This window comes from Indicator indicator, unplaced genomic scaffold, assembly GCF_027791375.1.
Source record: "Indicator indicator isolate 239-I01 unplaced genomic scaffold, UM_Iind_1.1 iindUn_scaffold_68, whole genome shotgun sequence".
In the NCBI taxonomy this organism is placed as follows: domain Eukaryota; kingdom Metazoa; phylum Chordata; class Aves; order Piciformes; family Indicatoridae; genus Indicator; species Indicator indicator.
Window position 1 is genome coordinate 119,939 of NW_026539198.1, and position 20,413 is coordinate 140,351.

Below are 20,413 nucleotides of genomic sequence, written 5' to 3' on the forward strand. Positions count from 1 at the left end.
GTTTCTGCACCCTCATCCCAACATTTTAGGGTCCAGTTTAGTATTGTCTCACCCTCTCTCCGTGCGTAGTCCAGACGAGTTTGCCTTAATTCTTTTCTGGGCAGAGATGTGATGGTTATGATCTCCTGATCCGAGTCCTCTCCATCTGCTGGTGGGTTCTGAGATGTGCTGGGTCCTGCTGAGGTGCCTTCTTCACCATCTGTATTTGGAGCTGATTTTTGCATCTTTTTCCTGCGTGTGGTAACCGGTGCTAGGGAAACGACAGGTGGAGGAGCATCAGGGGTTATGTGTGAAGCTGTTGGTGGAGGGTCAAACCCGCGGGGCTGGTCCTCAGGTTTGGCCAGCCTCCATCGGGCTGGACAGCATTCACAGCAGCCAGACCCCTCCCTCCTGTTTTCATAAACATTATCACAGTGCCTGCAGTGCTTGCAGCTCTCCGCCTTTGGGCCATTAAGGCTTACAAAAGAATTCCCTAAACCGATTGTCCCTCCACAGATAGCTCTTAATGGGTTGGGGCACCCCCTTCCCCACATGGCCAGAGCCAGTATGATTATCAAGATTACATTTAAACCTAGAGAGCATATTTTTACATAGTCCCATTCTCCTTCAGCAATATTTTTATCCACACGTTTAGTTTCATAATAGATTTCAGAGAAATTCTTTATGTCAGAAAAGTTTGAGAAGTGCCCACCGCCAGTAGGATTGATGGAATTCAAAAGGTACATGCAAAACTGCATTGGCAGAGTTTTTATCCAGTCAAGCAGCATCTCTATAATTAACCAAAGCACATGGTAAGTCAGTAGTTTATACACATGCGTCCAAAAGATCCAGCCAACAGCCCATCCAAAAACTTGAACCATAAGAATCTGTAAAATTACCATCTCTACTCCCAAACCCTTCTTTCCCAATCAGGTGTTATTTTCAAGCAAAAAATATTATTTCCCAAGCCTCACGTTGGAAGCACCAAAAATATTGTGGTAGTTTGAGCTCTGAGTTTAGGAGCTCAAATGATAATAGATTGAAATTCCTCCTCCTGCCCCTCTCCCTTTTCTCTCGGCAGGGTGGAGAGAGAGAAGAAATGAAAAAAAAAAGGGTAGGGGAAAGGAAAAAAAATAAATTCGTGAAAGAAATAGTCTGAAGTCGGTTTGGAAGTAGGAGAAGTAAATTTTTCCTTTTTTACAAAAGGGCAAGGAAAAATAATTTTATATATATATATATATATAGCAGTACCAGGGGGGTTCACAGAGGTGAGGGATGAGGGTAAGCGGGAAAAATATACAAACCCACGCCTGGATGGCCTTGTGTTCCCCTGGATGTCGGTGGATTCAGTTGGGAGAGAGGAAGGGCCCCAGCCACGTGGTCCGGAGCAGGAGGCAGTGACAGCAACAGCAGGAGGAGATCTTCTCGAGCAGACAAGGCAGGAAAGAGAGCGAGCAGCAAGATGTCTGCCCTTTTTATAGGCTTGCTGGACAGGAAGGAGGAGTGGAATAGACCACCTCTGAGTCAGGGGACCACCTTCTCCCAGCAGGGGAGGGGCCAAGCCCTCCCCCATATTAAGTTTCTTTTGTCCAGCTGGGGCTGGGTTCTTCTCAGACCCATCCATTATGTGTGTGCCCCAGCACAAGCTCCCTTGAAATTGTCGGCACACAGAAAAGGTTCGAATCAGAAGAGAAGCTTAACCTATGAGCTTAAAGTCCACGTGGCTTTATTAAGACACCCTGAGGCCAGGGAGGATCTTATCACCTAAGGACAGGATCCTTGTGTGCTTAGCACCCTTCCTTTACTTTTCCCCTTTAAAACATTTACTTTCTCCTTTAAAAACATTTACTTTCTCCCTTAACATACAATTACTTTTCCTTTAGTGTCAGCAAAATTCACTTCCCCCTTTAACACATCCATCCTGATACTACAGAGAGGATTTTGCCCTCCTCTTGTTGCATTTTGTTCTTCCTGAGTTTGTGCTAATTCTCTCCACTTTGTCATGAAAAAAAGTAAACTGCATCTCAGTCATTATCAGATGGCATAATGGTTTACAACCGTAAGGAGTTAACACTGCGTTATCAAACTGATTGATCAGATTCGATGTGTAAAGTGCTCTAAGACCATGATCTGAGACTGTGCACCTTGTATCTTTGATCGCAGAATAAGAAAGAGCTTCCCAGTGTGATTCTTGCTGCTGATCATAAATGACTGGAAATGCTGACAAAAACTCCATGTCCCCCTCTTTCTTTGCATCTCTGTGAGCATCAGCCCACTTACCAACAGGCTTAAGAAAGATGGAAATCATTAGTGCCTGTTGTTCCCAGATCAATAGTACCATCAGGCTCTTTAGCGGCAGGCTCGGGGGAGGCAAGACTGCTGAAGTTGGTAATTTGAGCCTCTTGGGAAAAGCCTCTGCAGCTTCAGGAAATTAGATCTTCATCAGCGGCACAGAGGCCTCTTGCTCCAACCCCCGCTCCTGTAAGCCATCAAGAGATTTTTGGCACTTCAAAGACAGTTCACCAGGCACTTGAAAGTCCCGCTGCTTCCTTACCATCTCTGGTAGCAGCATCCCAGAGCTTCATGCTGATCTTAGCCCATACCTCTGAATCATAAAGTGCCTGGCTGGTAATAGAGGGATAGTTCTTAGTAGGCCAGAAAAGTATCTGCTGAAGTGTTGAGCTAGGGATAGACCTCCCATGTTTCTTAAGAATTTTCTGAAAAGCTTCCAGGACATTTCCCTGTTCCTACGTTAAGCTTCCCATTTTGAAGCGTTCTTAGCTGCGTACGTATTCACCCGATGAAAAAAGGTGGCGTGCGCCATTTGAATTACACCTCTGTCCTGCGTCTTCCTGTGCTGCGTTTCTGTGCCTTGGAGAGTTCGGCTGAGCAGTGGCACCGGATCCATTAGGCAGCTTTTTCCCACTGTCCTGTGAGTCCCTGTTCGGGCGCCATTTGTGGCTCAGGGCATGGACCCCAAGCAGCATCTCTGGGAGGAGAGAGGCCGAAACTTGACAATGTTGATAGCTGCAGAGGGCTGGATCCCTCAGTCTTTACTGTAAGAATATAAGGCTTTCATACCCCTAGGCAGCCGTAGGATCACAGGCAAAGCTGCCTCAGTACTTTTCCGTTACCCAAAACAAATTTATCTTAGGCAGTACATGAAGTTCTCACACAAAGTGAAAACAGAGTGGAAAACAAATGAAGTTAAAACCATCCACCTGTGTTCTTATCTTGTCTCTGTCTAGTTTTTTACCCTTCCCAAGGCCTGGGTCTAATCAACCATCTGTGAATCTTTATCAGTGAGAAGAACTTCAAGCTCAAAAGCTGTTACCTCTTTCTCTTCACTCCCAACAGCTGATGATTTTTAATGCAATTTGAAGCCTGTTTAAGCCTTTTTCTAGGATGTTGAAGGTCAGAAAGTCATGAAAATCTCTACAAAGTTTGAAGAGCTCTGAAGATACTTTCTTAACTTTTGCAGAGTTTTGAAGAGTTACGAAGAGATTTAGACTTTTCAGGCGATTTTAAGTATTTTTAAGAGGTTTTGAAGTATTAAAACCCAAAAATCTCATTGAAATGCGTTTGGAGAGTTCTGAACAGATTTTAATGACTTCTGAAGAGCTTTGAAGAGTTTTTGAAGAGATTTTTATGTTTTTCAGGTGTTTTTAAGCCTTGATAAGCACTTTTGAAAGGTGTTGAACACTTAGAGAGGCCTAGAAACCCATTGAAATCTCTTCTGAATGAGTTTTGAGGTATTTTGAAGAGATTTTAATGACTTTTGAAGAAATTCTGATTATTTTAGGTGGGTTTTCTTAAAGGCCAAAAAGCTCCTTATGTATATTTATGTGTCTTTAAGAGATCTGAACAGGTTATGATGATTTCTAATGCAGTTTTAAGCCTCCTGAAGCATTTTTCAAGGGTGTAGAAGGCTTTGAAAGTCATTGAAATCTCTACAAAATGAGTTTTAGGAGTTTGAAAGAGATTTTAATGACTTTTGAAGAGTTTTTGAACAGATTTTGGTAATTTTTCACGCATATTTGAAAAGTTTGGAAAACCCTGGACTCATTAAAATCTCTTCAACACTCTTAAGAGATTTTTAAGGCATCTTTAGCTAGTTTTAGAAACTTCTAGGAGTTTTGAAAATCTTGTGATGTTTTTTGGGGGGCCTTTTGGAGTTTTGAAGAGATGCTGATGATTTTTAGGGCAGTTGTAAACCATTTTAAGCACTCTTGAAGAGTGTCAAACATAACTAAGCCTAGAAAGTGACTGAAATCTCTTCACAATTAGATTTCCAGTGTTTTAAAGAGATTTTAATGAATTTTTAAGACCTTTTTATGAGTTTTGAAGGGATTTTTTTTCACCTGGTCTTAAGCCTTTTGGCATTTTGGAATGGTTTTGTACACTCATAGTTGGGTCCTAGGGTGGAGCCCCTGGTACTGCACTGGCTGTTAACTGGGTGGGAAGCTGCCTGCACAAGGGCATTGATATGACACAGAGAGTGCCACTGCAGATTCATTCTCCTCCTTCTTGTTCTCAGTTTTCTTTTTCTCCTCCTCTTCCTTCTTCTCCTTCTCTTCCTCCTCCTTCTCCTCCCTCATTCTCCTGCTCCTCCCCCTCCTCCTTGTCCTCTTCATTGTCCTCCTCCTCATCATTATCCTTCTCCTCTTCCTTTCCATCAAAGCTGTACTCGAGCTCCTCCAACTTGTTCTCCAGGGTATTTTCCTCCAGGCTCTCATCCAGTGGCTGGTGTTGTGCCATGCTGGGAGAGTAGATCGGCCCTGGGGCCTTGGTTAGTGCCACGGGACAGAAAGTGCAGATGGGCCAATGGATGGACATATGGAAGCTCAAGGCTGCAGAGCAGTGGGAGGGGTTATTTCAGCAGCTGTGTGGCTCTGGCTGTCTCCTACCTACAATGATAGTGGCAGCAGCTGACCCCAGAAGCTCAAAAACCCAAATCCTGCCTGGGTCAGGACAGTCTCCTGACACCTCCTGACAGCCAACACCACCCAAGCAGGCACTTCAGAAATCAGCAGGAAGAGAAGGAACCAAAAAAACTCTTCACATAAAGCTTTTTAGGCTGCACATGTTTGTGAGTGGTGCTGGAGGTGTCAGGTTTGCCCAGGAGACAGAGAATTCTCCAGCATCACAGTGAGGCTGAACAGGCTTTGCAAGAACCTGATCAAGGCCATTCCCACTTTCCTGCATCTTCAGAGAGCATGAACCTCCCCTTTCTCTGTGTCTTCAGGGCTTGTCTGATCTCTTGAGAAGTGGCCAGCACAGAGATGGCCCTGGGCAGGGCTCTGCTGGCAGGAGATTCCTGCAGGGCAGGCCTGAGCACAGAATGCGTGGGGAGGGGTCTGTGACATGGAGCCAGAGCAACATCTCCTGGCAAATGCAGCTGCAGGCAGCAGAGCCCTGGTTAGGCAGTGAGAGGAACCTGCAGCCAAGACCTGGAGGAGGCTGGCTGGAGTCAGCTCTCTCTTGTTGTGCTGCCTTGCAGATGTCTGCTGGGGGTTGTGTGCTGGGCAAGGAGCTGAGTCTGCACTTCTTCAGACCTCCCATCTTCAGCAGCCCTGGCTGTGTGCTGTGGCCACGCTACTGGGCTTGGGAGCTGCCCTGCAGAGCAAGGTTCAGCTCTGCATGCTCCTGGGCAGTGCTGAGCCATCAACTCAGAGGATCGGAGGTGGTTTGGTCTTCCTGGATCAGCTCTGCCACCTCTGTTGTCTGAGCCAGGAGTGATCAAAGACAGGGCCTGGGCCAGGAACCACTCTGGCAATGCTGCAAGGCCCAGAAACAGTGGGGATGAGACCTTTCCCTAAGTACCAAAGCGTCTCTGCCTCCTCAGCACAGGAACCTGGGGTCAGAGTACAGGTGTTAGAGGTCTGATTCCCATCATGGCAAGAACTGGGGGTTTGAGTGCCCCTCTCCATGCCTTGCCCCATCTGAGCACTGAGTGTTGGGTGGTGTCAGGGGGTGTCAGGAGGTGTTGTGACCCAGGCAGGATGTTAGGGTTTGAGCTCCTGGGATCAGGTGCTTCCATCTTTCCTAGGGCACGGTGTTGATCCCTTCCCCCACCAGTGTGGCCTCAGAGAAGGACCTGGATAAGAGGTGGGAGGAGAAGAAACACCCAGAGAACAAGATGGAGCAGTCAAAATGCAGCCCTAAGGAACAGGAGAAAGAGGACAAAGTGGAGGATAACAATGATGAGAATGATGAATATGAGGAGGATGAGGATGAAAATGACCAGGATGAGGAAAAGGACAAGGAGTATAAAGAAGAGGATGAAACCATGGCAGCCTCCTCTGTGCCACCCAAACAGCTGAATCAGTGCCCTGAGTGTGGACAGAGCTTCCCACCTGGCTCAGTGAAGCACCACTGCCCTGATCCTGGCACCCAGCCCTTCATCTGTGGTGACTGCGGCAAGAGCTTCAGATCCGTCTCCATCCTTAGCAGCCACCGCCGCATCCACACCAGTGCCAAACCTTACAGCTGTGCTGCCTGCGGCAGGAACTTCAGCAACAAGAGCTCTTTCATCAGCCACCGGTGCAGCCATGCTGGCAAGAAGCCCTTCACCTGCCCTGATTGCAAGAAGAGCTTTAGCCACAGCTCTGCCCTCTCCCGGCACCGCCATACCCACAGCAGTGAGAAGGCCTTCACCTGCCCTGACTGTGGCAAGAGCTTTAGCCGCAGCGACACTCTAAACAACCACCGCCGCATCCACACTGGAGAGAATCTGTTTCCCTGTGCCGAGTGTGGCAAAAGCTTCACCCTGAGCACGACATTCATCCAGCATCAACTCATCCACAGTGGTGAGAAACCCTACAGCTGTGCTGTCTGTGGCAAGAGCTTCAGGCAGATGTCTTCACTCAGCGCACACCGCCGTACTCACACCGGTGACCAGCCCACACTGCAGGGGAAGCACAAGTAGATCCACCTGAGGTCTGTCAGAGTACTCATGATCCCACTGAGTGGGCCTTTCCAACAAAATTGCCTCTTTTTCCCCTGTGTTTCTCAGAGGCCAGGGGCTCCAGCAGGAGCAAACATCTCCTGCCCTTCTGAACACCAATTATCGGTGATGAGAATAATTATGATGCTGAGTCAGCACAGTTGGAGCTGCCATTGGAGCTGGGCCAAGCTTTGCCAGGATTTGTCTGGTTCTTCCCAAATTCTTTGTGTCTCCCTGGGGTAAAAAACCCTCTATCCATAGCCCAGTTGTGTCAATAAAAACCCAAAGTTACCCAAATCCTGTCTTTCTTGCTTTTATTTTAGACATTCCTGCCCACAATGCCCTGGTCTCAGTGCATGATCGGTGGTCTCTAGTGATTCAGGTTCTGTTGAATCAGCAAAGTCCCTTTTGCGTGGCTTATCAGTTGGGGTGAGCAGCGAGGGGGGGGAGACAAAACAGATTCCCCTGATGCGACTCGAGTGCCACTTTTGCTTTCGGTTTCAGGCAGCATGGTCCCCAGTCGGGGCGAGTGGCTCTGCTCGGAAGCTGCTGTGGCTCCGCACTCGGAACTGTCAGTGAAAGCAGTTTAGAGTCTGTTCCCCACAGCAACTGCTCCGCTGGGGCAGATGGTTCATTTCCGAGTGGCATGAGCAGTTCCCTCTTCCACGGTCAGAAACAGAATTGCTTTCTGCCTTTGCAAATCCTCTTAAGGAGGCATTCAACTTGAATTGCAGCACTAATAAATTATAAAGCCTCTGGTTCTGTGTCTTCATCATTTCTCATTCTTTTTTCAGATGAAAAATCTTTTTGTCATAATTTTTAAATTCCTCTAGCATTGTTCAGTGCAAGTTCCTGTAATCGCAGCGTGCAGGCTGCTGGCTTTGCTGGCGTTCTCAGCTTTGGGGAAATGCATTCCAGATTTTTGCAATTTTGGTTTGCCCTGTCTGAACCTAAGACTCTCGGTACATATCTTGATTTTTGTAAAATGTATCTGATTGTACACTCTGTTTTATGCTGCATCATTCTGTTATAGAATTAATGAAAATTAATATGGCAAATATGAATATTAATAAAAATATTAATAACTTTTTATTAATATGAAAAATAGCAAAAAATGTATCAAATCGGTTTGATGTATGGCTGGAATATATTTTTACAGTGGGAATGTACAATATTTAGGCAATATAATAATGTTAACAATTTTAAGCGAACTGGAAAGAATAACAGTGAGAGAGACTCCCCTGGCGCAAAGTGGCGCTCAGCCACGGGAGGGGGCACACACGATCACTCGACAAGAACCGGTAAGCCAAGGGGGCAATGAATTAATTACTCACAAAGAGTTCTACCCCAAATAGGGGAGGGTGCTGCTGCTGTAGAAACTGTTGGGTTAACTGAGTAAACTGAGGCACGACAGGAATTCTAGTTGCAAGGGGAAGCGAGGCTCAGATCCTAAGGCTCGTGGCATCTCAAGCATGCAGTGATTAGGGCTCGTGGCTTCTATCCCAGGTCTTGGGCCAGGCAGCTCCAGGCAAGGCAGATTCAAGCAAGGCAGGTCCAAGCAGGCAAGGCAAGACGACTACAAATCAGTATTTATCACTTGCTTGTGATTCAATTGGGCCAGTAGGGCAACCGAAGCCAGCAAACAGTTACCCAATGAAATGGGACTCTACCAGGCTTCGGCCATAAAAGGCAGAAACATAGGCCTGGTCTGGGAGAAGCAGTGGTCAGTACATGTGCTCTTACACCAAAAGGAGACTTGTTTACCAGACATGTTGAGGCCTGGCCGTTTGTCCCTTTTCCCACATTACCTTGACTCCTGCAGGAGGGAGAGGGGAGAGGGGGACCATGTCTAGACACATAAGGACCTGTCTGGGTTTGTGCTGGGCCTGTTTGGCCCTACCATGACAATAAGTTAGTAATTTACACACATAACTCCAAAAAAACCCAATGCTTGGATTATTAGAATCCATAAAATTTCCATTTCTACTTCCAATTCTTTTTTTTTCAAACAAAATATTAATTTTCAAACCCCACCTTGGGTGTGCCGATTAATCTGTGATGGTTTGAGCTTTACCCGGAGTCCAAAAGCCCAAAAGAAAAGAGATTTAGATTCCCTCCCCCTCTCCCTTTTTCCTCATAAGCTAAAGCAAATTAGGCAGGAGAAAGGAGGTAAAACCACAAAAGAAATGGTCTGGAATCGGTTTGGAAGTATAAAAAAGGTAATTTTTAACAAAGTATCTATAACATTTGAGTAATAGAGAAGGTTACAAAGGTGTAAGGAAAAGGAAAAATAGAAAAAATATATAAAGCCAGGCTCAGCTAGCATTGGATTCCCTTGTTGTAAGTGGATGCAGTTTCTTAGAAGTGGTCTGGAAGCTGCATGGGGGTAGGCCTTGCCACATGGTAAAAATGCAGGTAGCAGGAACAGCAGGGACTTGTTGAGCAGGCAAGGCAGGAGGAAAGAGAGTGAACCAAAAAATGTCTGCCTTTAAATAGGCTCTGCTGGACAGGAAGGGGGAGTGGAATAGACCTTTGACCCAGGGGACCTCTCCTCCTGGGAGGGGGAAAACCAAATCTCTCTTTCTCTCTCTCTCTCTGCCCACCTTTCACATTTTATCTCAGCCTCAGTGCAAGACTGGGCTTGAGGAGAAGGGGTCAAACAGGTGGTTCAGACTCCATACTAGCCCCAGGCAAACGACATGTTGGAAAGGGCAAATGGTCTCATTAAATGGCACACAAATGTCTCAAAAGGCGATTAGGGCAAGCATCTGCCTTATGCAGTCTTTCCTGTAAACAACCGATGGGGAAATTATGTGTACTGGTTTGAGGCCAGCCAGAACATCTCTTGCCCTTAAAGGGACAAAAGAATGACACACGCAAACGGATTGGAGAGTGATGGAAAGTTTAAATGGAAAAAAAAAAAAAGCGATTGGTGAAAATACAGAAAAAAACTACACAGCATAGTGGCAAAGAACATCCCAAAGCATACAGAGTCCCCTACATAGCACCCAGAGGTTTCCCAATCCTTCCCTCCTCCCACCTAAGGGTCTACCCAATCCCTCAGGGCTCTTCCTTCCCCCCCCCCTCCCACTGCTAGGCAAGTCTCAGGCTGGCCAGGTCTGAGACTGCCCCCCCCCTCCATTCTCCTCCTGGCATTAGGCCTAGTCAGGCCTAAGAGGCCTGAGATACTCTCCCGGCATTACCCGATAAGAGAGGACATCTCCCATGGGAGCAGAGAGGGAAGAAAGAGGAAGAGAATGACTCTGCAGATGGCTTTATAGGGTGCAGGACTTATGGGTAGAAATACGTTGTTTCCTGTGTCCACCCCTGTGGGTGGGCACCTGGGACACCAGAGGTGTATCTCATGCAGCAGTGGCAGGGGGCACCCAGCCCAAACTGCCACATTATGGTATCCCCAAAGTAAAGGCATTCTGCCCCGCTGAACCAGTGAGGGGTGTTAACCCCATGGCAGGGGAGTTAAAGAACAAATCTTCACACTCACTAACACAGGCCAACCTGTGTTAATGAAACGACCTTCAATTGGGATTGTGCCCATGACACTGGCTGAGCCACTGGTTTATATGCCTGGGAAGCTACAAACATCGATGGGAAAACACATTGAACAAGCACTGGATGGATCATTCCAAATTACTAACTGTTAAGCCTGGCTTCTATACACCGTGGCCAGTTTTATTTCTCCACAGGGTGAAAACTGCTCCAGCAGACAGCCTACATTGGAAATGAAGACTTTCCCTGTAAGCAACAGAAGTCCATCACTGGTCAGGGGTGGAAACTGAAATACAGAGAGTACCAATACTGGGCTCAGAGCAAATGCTGCTCTAAACTGTTTTGCAGTACACTCTGCTTAGAGTATGGTTATACGTTATATGGTTTGCATGGTTATATATAATGTTCACACCGTGTATGGGTTAAGGTAACCCACTTGGGGTAAATTTAACCATAGAGCAACATTTGCCCAAATATACTTGCCCATAAGCAGGGGGTGGAATTGTGGTGAAGGATGCTTGTGTCCAAAATTATGTCCGAAATATCGCCAGGACATTGTTCCGGTGAGCTCTTTTTGATGAGGAATTAATTAATTACACGTACCACAGGTGCCAATAGATATGTCCTTATTTAGTAAAAAGGTGAATGAGGCTGCGCCGGAGCACTGTAAGGTACGGAAACCAAAAGCAAGGCACAACCCCATAAGCTACCCAGTAAACACTAAAGCAGAGCCCGATCCCAAGCAAAGTGTAGCAAATTTACTCTAAACACCAAAGATCGTGAAATGGTGGAGCTGACCATCTCCCATCCAGACAGGTGTCCCCATGAGACCAAATCTTTTCTTGTTGGATCAGAGAAGCAGCAACAACCACATAGCAGTCCTCAGGTTCTTTTAAGGGTCCTGCATCCTGTGATGTCAGGCCAGGACAGTCACAAAAGGCTGGGTCTTGGAGCCAAAGCCCCACCCATATTTCACAATTGTGTTATGTAACTTCTCACCCTACTGCTCATGCGCAAAGCCCACTCAGGGCGTTGCATGCCCCCTGCCCAGCAATAGCCTTCCTCATCTTCACCTTCCTCAGGTCCATTAACAGTCAAATGAGAGCTTGAAGGTCTTTTTTTGGTCAGCTCAGGATGTTAACACATTCAAGACATTCCTATCCCCGCTCAGTTTCACAAACAAAGGGGCCTACAGATGCATGTGATCTGTTACTCTTATCGTGCACCTGGGAGCTTCAAGCATTCCCAGACACCCCATGCAGCTGGGCACAAACACCAATTATCTCAGGCAGGCCTTGGCAGGTGGATATTTCTAATCAAAACTCCAATTAACTCTCCCCTGCTACAGACATGTCCCTATAGGTTTTGCTCGAACCCCCCCCTTCCCCCTCCCTTCTGGATTGGGGGGATTTTGACACCAAATTAACAAAGGGACAAGGCATCAGCAAGTCCAGGTAAACAACCTGCCTGGGCATGTTTTCCACCTCTGGTAAACAAAGTTCACCGATTTGCTCGTGTTTGCCCTGTTTACTGCGTATGCTTATACTATATTTGGTAAAACACTACATCACTGGTTAATTACTCTGTTTACAAAGTTTCCTTATTGGACCAGTATTCATTTTGGCAAATGTTAAATAGGGGTTGTTTCGGTAAGCAAGTGCCCCTGCTCGTGCTTGTGTTTGCCCCATGCACCACATTGCCAAAAGGTCTGCTTGGTGTGGAACTCAAACCATCATTCCCAAGCACTTTGCTGCAGACTGCAGCTGCTTGCCTGGTGCACAGCAATTGCCTGGCTACAGATGACACCACACTGGGTGCCAGCCCCATGGACTGTACCCCGTGTTCTGCGAACAGAGCCAGCCATTGGATGACCCATCATTGAGGGAACTGTGGTAGCCCATGTGCGCTGCTCCCCCCAGACTGCTACAACCTTCCAAGTGGGGACATTGCATGATCCAGCTGGCAGCCATCCCAGCTGAAGCCCGTGAGTTACAGAGGGAGTCTCTCCCCACCCCCCACCCCCAGAGGAGCTGTTTCACCATGCCCTGTAAAACCCTTGACGGCAAGGCTTTTCCTCCAAGCGGGAAGCCCTTTCTCAGGCAACATGCCCCATGGACTAAGTTGCAAAAGCCTCCAAAAGTTTTCCTGGAAGGCACCAGGAACTTTTACTCTGAAAGAAGCATAAACCACATTGCATAGCACCACACAGTCGGCACCATTTTAAATTTCCTTATTACAGCAAATCCATGTCACAATTTCTGGACTATAAACATGGTATCAAGGAAAGATTGCACAGAATTTCTCAGTTCATGAGTAACCCAAATATTTCCTTATAAAGTTTCTTTTAAGATTTGTGCCAAACTGGTCTGGTTTGTCTCTTTTCAAATTAAGTTCTATTTCTAAATTCTCTAATTTGTTTAAACTGTCCAAACTGCCCATATATTTATGCATTCTGTAGAGGTAGTTCTTCCAACTGAATACCGGTACCTGTAAATATCAACTGTAAATAATTTGTGGCATAGGTTGTACATAAATAAATTATTAATTTTTTTTATTAAGATCTCTGACGTTCATTCATAACTATAGTATTTTATAACAGAGGTGTCCTGAGGGTGGATAATTTCTTGTGGTTTCCCTGGCTCTGGGAATCAGCCTCCAAACTGCAAGTTATAATCTGCACATATGAATTGTACAAAGGGGAAAATGGTTCCCACAAAAGCCTGAGTGCCTCAGGAGGGCACTGCAGTTTTGCAGCACAGCTGTGCTCCTAGCCAAGCACATTCACTGCCTGCAGCAGGAAAGCAGCTTGCATGGCAGGCATGGCAGCAGCTCTGTCCAACATGGAGGAAGCAGGATACAGGTAGCAGAATCACAGAGCAGCCCTCATGTACTTTTCGCTCACTCCATTTTATTACCTCTCTAGACAAATTGCGTCCAATGCCATAAATTTTGACCAGGAATTACCCTGCCTATGAGAACCCAGCACAGCATCCACAGCACAGGAATTTCACGTGGCACGGGGGAAAGCTATGTATGTGGGCACCCCAGCCTGAGGTAGGAAAAATGTTGTTTTTCACACCTTTACTCTTTCCCCATTCAAAACCTGTAAGCAAAGGGGATGTGGGGGCACTCCCCTACTCTTCTTAATGCACCTCAGGATGCCATTGGCCTCCTTGGTCACAAGGGCACATTGCTGTCCCCTGGGTAACTTGTTGTCCACCAGGACTCCCAGATCCTTCTCCACAGGGCTGCTCTTCAGCAGATCACCTCCCAAACTGTACTGGTGCAGTTTATTCTTTCCCAGGTGCAGGACTCTGCACTTACCCTTGTTGACCCTCAGTAGGTCTGCCCAAGTCTCACTGAATGGCCTCACAGCCTTCAGGTGTCTCAGCCTAAGCCTCCCAGTTTGGTATCATTGGCAAACTTGCTGAGCAGACTTGGTCTATCTGTCCTGTCATTGTGATGGTTTGAAACTGTCTTTTTAATTTTTCCTTGCAAAGTTCAGAACAGAGAAAGTGAAAGAGTGTAAATAAGTCACTATTGGGTGTAAGAAAGCAAAATAACGATTGTTCTAAACACTTCCATTGGATAGATAGAAATGTTTAAGAACTATTACCCAAAACAAAGTAGGCATTCTGCACATTCTGCGTTCGGCAGTGGGGGCAGTTGCTGGGCTGTCTGGCTGCTGTTTCTTTTTCTCTTCTGGCTGAAGATAACACACTGACCTTGGCAGCTAAGTTAACAACTTTCTGCTTAACTAACTCTGCTTCTCTGTCCAGGGGGGTCTGGGGGGGAAGCTCCTGGGAGAGAGAGGCCCCTTTGGGAGGGTCCCCTTGGGGGGAAGCAAAGGGAGATCGGTTGTGCTTTTTCTGCTGATTGTATATATTTGTGAATGTTGTGAATTTTGTATATTTGTACATATTCATTGCATTTCATTGTAGATTTTAGACTCTGCTTGTAAATACAGTTTTTCATTTGCTTCCAGACTGGGCTAGCCTGGTTATTGTCGGTGGGGGGGGAATTTCAGCTCACACCGACACAGTCATCAATGTCATTGATGAAGATATTGAACAGGACTGGACTCAGCATTGATCCCTGGAGGACTCCACCAGCTCTCCAGCTGGACTTGGCACCATTGGTCACCACTCTTTGGACTCTATTATGTAACCAGCTCCTAATGCATCTCACTGTCTGTTCTTATATCCCACACTTCTTGAGCTTGCTCACAAGGATGTTATGGGAGATAGTGTCAAAAGCATTACTAAGGTGAAGGTAGACTACATCCCCTGGTCTCCCTGCATCTACCCATTCAGTTATGACATCATAGAATGCTATCAGATTAGTCAAGCATGATTTCCTCTTGGTAAATCCAAGATGATGTTAGTCAAATCACTGCATGCTTACCCTTTCCTGAGTCTGCTGAGTCTCTAGTGAGTTGGGGAAAACCATGACATAATAACATGATGCATCAAATAGGAGAGAGCTGTCAGATCACCTGAAGCCCCTCCATAGGAAACTGATGACATCAATGTTGTGGTTGAGGGGAGGAATAAATTAATTACCCTCACAACAATAATTAATAAATAATATGGCAAATGGGTATTAATAAAAATAGTAACCCTTTATTAATATGAAATATGCCAAAATTCATTGGAAGGATCATTGTACGGTGAGAAGATACATTTACAATGGATTGTGCAGTCCCAGGGCAAATATAAACTATTCTATGCAAATTAGGAGGCAACAACTTGGAAAGAGAAGGTCCCCGAGAGCAGATAGTGCTCAGTTACAGCGGGGGGAGGCTCGATAAGAACCGTTAAACCCAAAGGGCAGTGAATTAGTTACTCACAGCTAGTTTCACCCATATAGGGATGTTGCTGCTGCTGCTGGTGCATTAGCTTTGGGGTGGCCTTGTGAGGTGTGAAAGTTTCCTGCGTGGTCCCAGGCTGATCTGGCTTCAGTGGACAGCGGGCAGTTAACGACGCTCTTCACGACAGGTGCTCAAATAACAGAAACACCCAACTTAAAGCAGCTTAAAGCAGAAAGGCAGAGTGCCTGAACAAAGACCTTTGCCTGATTATCTAATTTTAATATGAAAGTTTCCTCAATATGCTAATGAGGAAAATAAAGTACATCCTAAACATATGGTGACTGTGTGACTCAGCTTTCCTCCCATCTTGTGCTAGATGTCACCTAGAAGGCAAGGACAACCTATGCTGGCCTATAAAAACCCATGAGGGGGACATCTCAGGGGCGCTGCCTCTGGCATTGGGAAGCATGTGTGCTGCTGGCACTGGTTCCAGGGTCAGTGAGGGTGTTGCAGCAGCAGCTGAGACTAGAGAGAAAGACAGAAATGAGGACAGTCACCAGGCTGTGGTCCTTTCCCTCCACCCCAGCCACCTTTCTCAGTAAGAATTGCACCTGCAATCTGAGGCTGAACTTTTGCTGCATTTCTGTTCTTTGCTACAGCAAAGGTTTGTGTCTGTGGCTGTGTCAGGTGTGACCCAGGATTTGTTATCCTGAGAGCACCTTGCAGTTAATGCTTTTATCACCAGCACTCCCCAACCTGTTTGTAGTTGGAGATGTAAATGGGACCCATTTTGGACTGGGATGGTGTCAAGTCTGGACTGGGATGGAATCAGGATTTCCAGGGAATGTGCTTGGTACTGGAAGGGGACCCAGGCTGTCCTGGGAGATGGCAAAACAGTCCCATTAGTAATGGGATGAGACCACATATATGTGGGGGGAGAGAGTGGTGATGGGGGGGGGGTGAGTCCAGTTTGTACTGAGAGGGGGCCAGGTCTGTACTGGAAAGGGTTAAAAGGATCAAGTTTGTAGGGATAAGGGCCAGACAGGAAATGGAGCCAGGGAATCCCAATTGTGCTGGACTGGGTTCTGGTCTGCACTAGGAGAGGAACAAGGGATTCATTTTAGAATAAGTCTTGCCCGGTATGTACTGGGAGGGCATCAGGAGATGACAGGGTGGTTAGGCACGGACTCCAATGTAGTGATTGAAGACACTTTATTAACACATCTGAGGGCCTTATATATTCTAAAAGCAGCTGACACCATATATAAACAGGATTACAAAACCCAGAGCTGTCATAATTAAATCATTTTAACAAACAAACATTCTTTCAATACCCAGAGCCACCTCTGCTTCCTTATCTACAAGGTCATGGAAGCCACAGACAACTGTCTCTAGACAGATACCAGAAGGCTCTCCTGTCACCGTTTCATGCTCACAAGTACAACTTCTTCTGTTACCTGCCTTATCCCTTAAAGGGGACTTAGATCCTGCTAGTCCAATCCCCACAAGAGGTTCCAGTTTATACTGGGACAAGGCCTAATGTGTACTTGAAGAGGTAAGAAGTTTGGACTGGGAAGGCATCAGGTGTACAGTTTGTATTGGAATGGATGTAGTCAGTTCTAGGATACAGACAGGGAATGCATTTTGTACTTGGATGGGATCCACACTGTAGTGGGAGAGGGCAAGATGATCCAGTTTGTTCTGGGAGGAGGCCCCAGCTGGGAAGGGGCAGAGTTTGTATTGGGAGGGTGGTCACGTTATTGACTTTGCACTTGCAAGGATTCGTATGATACTGGGACCTATCCAGGGCTTCCAGACTGTTCTGGGATGGGTCTCAGACTGTACTGGGATAGGATTAGGAAAATCAGTTTATACTGGGAGAAGGACAAGTCTGTATGTGGAGGGCTTAAAGGGACCATGTTTGGACTGTGATGGGGCCCAGTCTATAGTGGGATGGGATCAGGGTATTCAGTTTGTACTGTGGTGAGGCCATTCTGTACAGGAAGGTGTCAGAGTATGAGATTTGTACTGGGACACATGGAGCTGGTATGAGAGAGGGTCAGAGCAGCAGTTTGCACTGGGGTGAGGAGCAGTTTGTACTAGGAGGGGTACAGGAGATCCAACTGGTACTGGAAGGGGCCAATCTCTACTGGAGGGGGACTAGAGTGTCCAGGAAGTGCTGGCGGTCCCTGACAGTGCTGTTGTGCTGGGAGTCTCTTTTCTGCAAACTCTGCACACAGAAATGGTCCCTGAAGCTCCAGAAAATTCTTGGAGGAAGGATATCAGGAAAAAAAAATACTGAAAAGCCATTTATTTTGTTTAACCAGAGAAGGAACACAGGTCCTGCTACATAAATTCTCAGTGAGAAAAGCTAAGCAGAGTGAATTAGAAAGGTGATGACAATGAGTTAAAATACACCCCCACCACCAAAAAGTAGTGAAGCCAGACTCAGCCTGCACTGAGTGACATCAGAACTGCTCTGCAGAAGAAGACAAACAGTTTATTGCTTTATAAAACATCCAGTGATCAGTTTGCTCAGGGAATCCTTGAGCTCTTGGTTCCTCAGGCTGTAGATAAGAATGTTTACTGCTGGAGATATCACCAAGTACAGAACTGCCACCACCAGATCTAGGAATGGGTAGGACATGGAGGGAGGCTTCAGGTAGGCAAAGATGGCAGTGCTGAGAAACAGCAGGTGAGGGAGGCAGCCGGCAAAGGCTTTGTGGCATCCCTGCTCAGAGCAGAATCCTCAGCACAGCCCTGGTGACCAGCACATAGGACACCACAATGAACACAAAACAGACAAATAATTAGCAGCCACTGACCACAAGAAGCCAAACTTCCCTGAGGTAGGATGTGGAGCAGGAGAGCTTGAGGATCTGGGGCATTTCACAGAAGAACTGGTCCACAGCATTGCCCTGGCAGAGGGGCAGGGAAAATGTATTGGCTGTGTGCAGCAGAGCATAGAAGAAACAAGTGCCCCAGGCAGCTGCTGCCATCTGGACACAAACTCTGCTGCCCAGAAGGGTCTCAAAGTTCAGGGGTTTGCAGATGGCAATGTAGCGATTGTAGGCCATGATAGTGAGGAGAGGAAACTGCTGCAAGGAAAAAGAGAATGAGAAAGGCCTGGGCAATACACACTGCAAAGGAAATGTCCCTGGTGTCCCATAGGGAACTGGCCATGGATTTGGGAAGAGTAGTGGAGATTGATCCCATGTCAAGGAGGGCAAGGTTCATGAGGAAGAAGTACATGGGGGTGAGGCGGTGGTGGTCACAGGCTATGGTTGTGATGATGAGGCCATTGCCCAGAAGGGCAGCCAGGTAGATGGCCAGAAAGAGCCAGAAGTGCAGGAGCTGCAGCTGCCTCATGTCTGTGAATACCAAGAGGAGGAACAGGGTGATAGAGCTGCTGTTGGACGTTTATTCTCTCTGAGCATGGAGACCTGTGCACGGAGGAAAAGACAGTGACAAGCTAGGAGACACTTCTCTCAAGCTAACCATAACCCCCCTCCCTGAGCTGCCTGAGGAATGGATCAGCTCATTCCCATCACTACCAAGCAATGGCAGAGTTCATCACAACTTCAAATGCAGCAGGGACACAAAATTGCCTCGAAGATAGCTCTGGTGTCAAAACAGAAAGTGACCAACATCCCAACCCCAGAGAAGAAGAGTCCCATGGGGAGGTGGCAAAACAGGGAACAGCAGTGCTCCAGAGACAATGAAGGGAAGAGAGGAAGGCAGATGGGCTGGGGTTGGAGCCACTTCCTTGCTCAGCTCTGCTCACTGCTGCTCACATGATGGAACTGAAGGGTTTTGGTCATCCTTCTGTGTGCACAGTCCAGGAGCCCTTCAGCTGAATGTCAGCTGCTGAGATGGAGATGCCTTCAGCAGCTACATCTGCAGTGTCCTCCACCCACAGACTCACTGTGTCAGTGACTGCAGTGACTTCTCCTCCAGTGAACACCGAGTCACCCTCCTGGATGTAGTCACCTTGGAGTTCACTCTGCCTTCCTCATGTCTGTGAGATCCCCTGGCAGTGCCCTCAGCCCTGCTGTGCTGTGCAGAGGAGCTGCTCCTGGGCAGAACTATGTCTCTGCCACGCTGCCTGCTTGCCAGCAGCTCCCTCCAGCCCAGGAGCCTGGCCCCGCTCAGCAGCAGAGGATCAGCCCAGAGCATTTTTAATGACTCCTCTGGTGGCTCTGGTGCCATTTAAACCTCAGAGACTGAGATGAAACTGGTGAAACCTCTCCAGAATTCAAAGTTAGATTCAGACTCTGAAGTTTCTTGTGTTAATGAGTCCCACTGAAGGATACTACTGGGAAAGTGTCATTAGGATTTGATTAGAGCAGAGAATTGGAGGCAGTGCTGACAGGTCAGGAAAAGCAGATAAAGGTGCTCTGATGATGAGTAAACCTGGAGGTGTTTCATTAATCCAGAGGGACAAGCTTTGCCCCCCAAGCCCTGGGAAGAGATATCCTGTACCTCACTCTGGTGAAAGCACCATATGCCCAGAATTATGGCCCCAAATACTGGAAAAGTTGTCCCAGCATGTTTGGGCAAGTTCCCCTCTTCCACCCTCCTTTCCAGAGTGGGGAACAAAGGCCCAGGCACCAGCCAGATGGCAAAACAACCCTAACCTACCTTCTAAGGGGTAAACAACTACATGCACCCATCGCATGGCATGCTCATGCTTTCCATTTTAGGGCATAGCTTTAGCTTCATGCTTTCTATAGGCTAAAGCAGGTTGCTAAGTGTTCCCATTGGCTAATTTCAGCCTTGAGAAATTTATAAGTATTACCCCACTTGTAAACAAGTTGCTCTCTCCTTTTGCTCTCTCCAGAGCTTCTCACTCTCTCCTTTTCTCTCTCCTTTTGTTATCCAGAGCTTTGCACGCTCTCGCTTTGCTTGAGATTTATAAGCTCACAGTGCTTAAGCCAATGCCTGTGAGCCTTCTTACTCCCACAGGCATGAATACTAGCAGCCTCTGCAACACGGAGAAGAAGCCAGTAACCCGGGAAGGCCGCCGTGCCTCAGTTTGCCTGAGGAACCTGCAAAGGAGATCCCTTCTCTAAAGCTAGGAAAGCCCGCGTTGAAAGCCCAGTCATACTGGATTGGACGAAGAGCCCGATGTGTCTCAAAGATGACTGGACTCCCCAGGGTCAGCCTTTAGC

At 47.1% G+C, this 20,413-nt stretch overlaps 1 pseudogene; it reads left to right on the forward strand.

Annotated features, from left to right (window-relative positions):
- The window catches only part of LOC128980165 (zinc finger protein OZF-like), an 87,815-nt pseudogene that overhangs the window by 10,083 nt on the left and 57,319 nt on the right, over positions 1-20,413 (forward strand).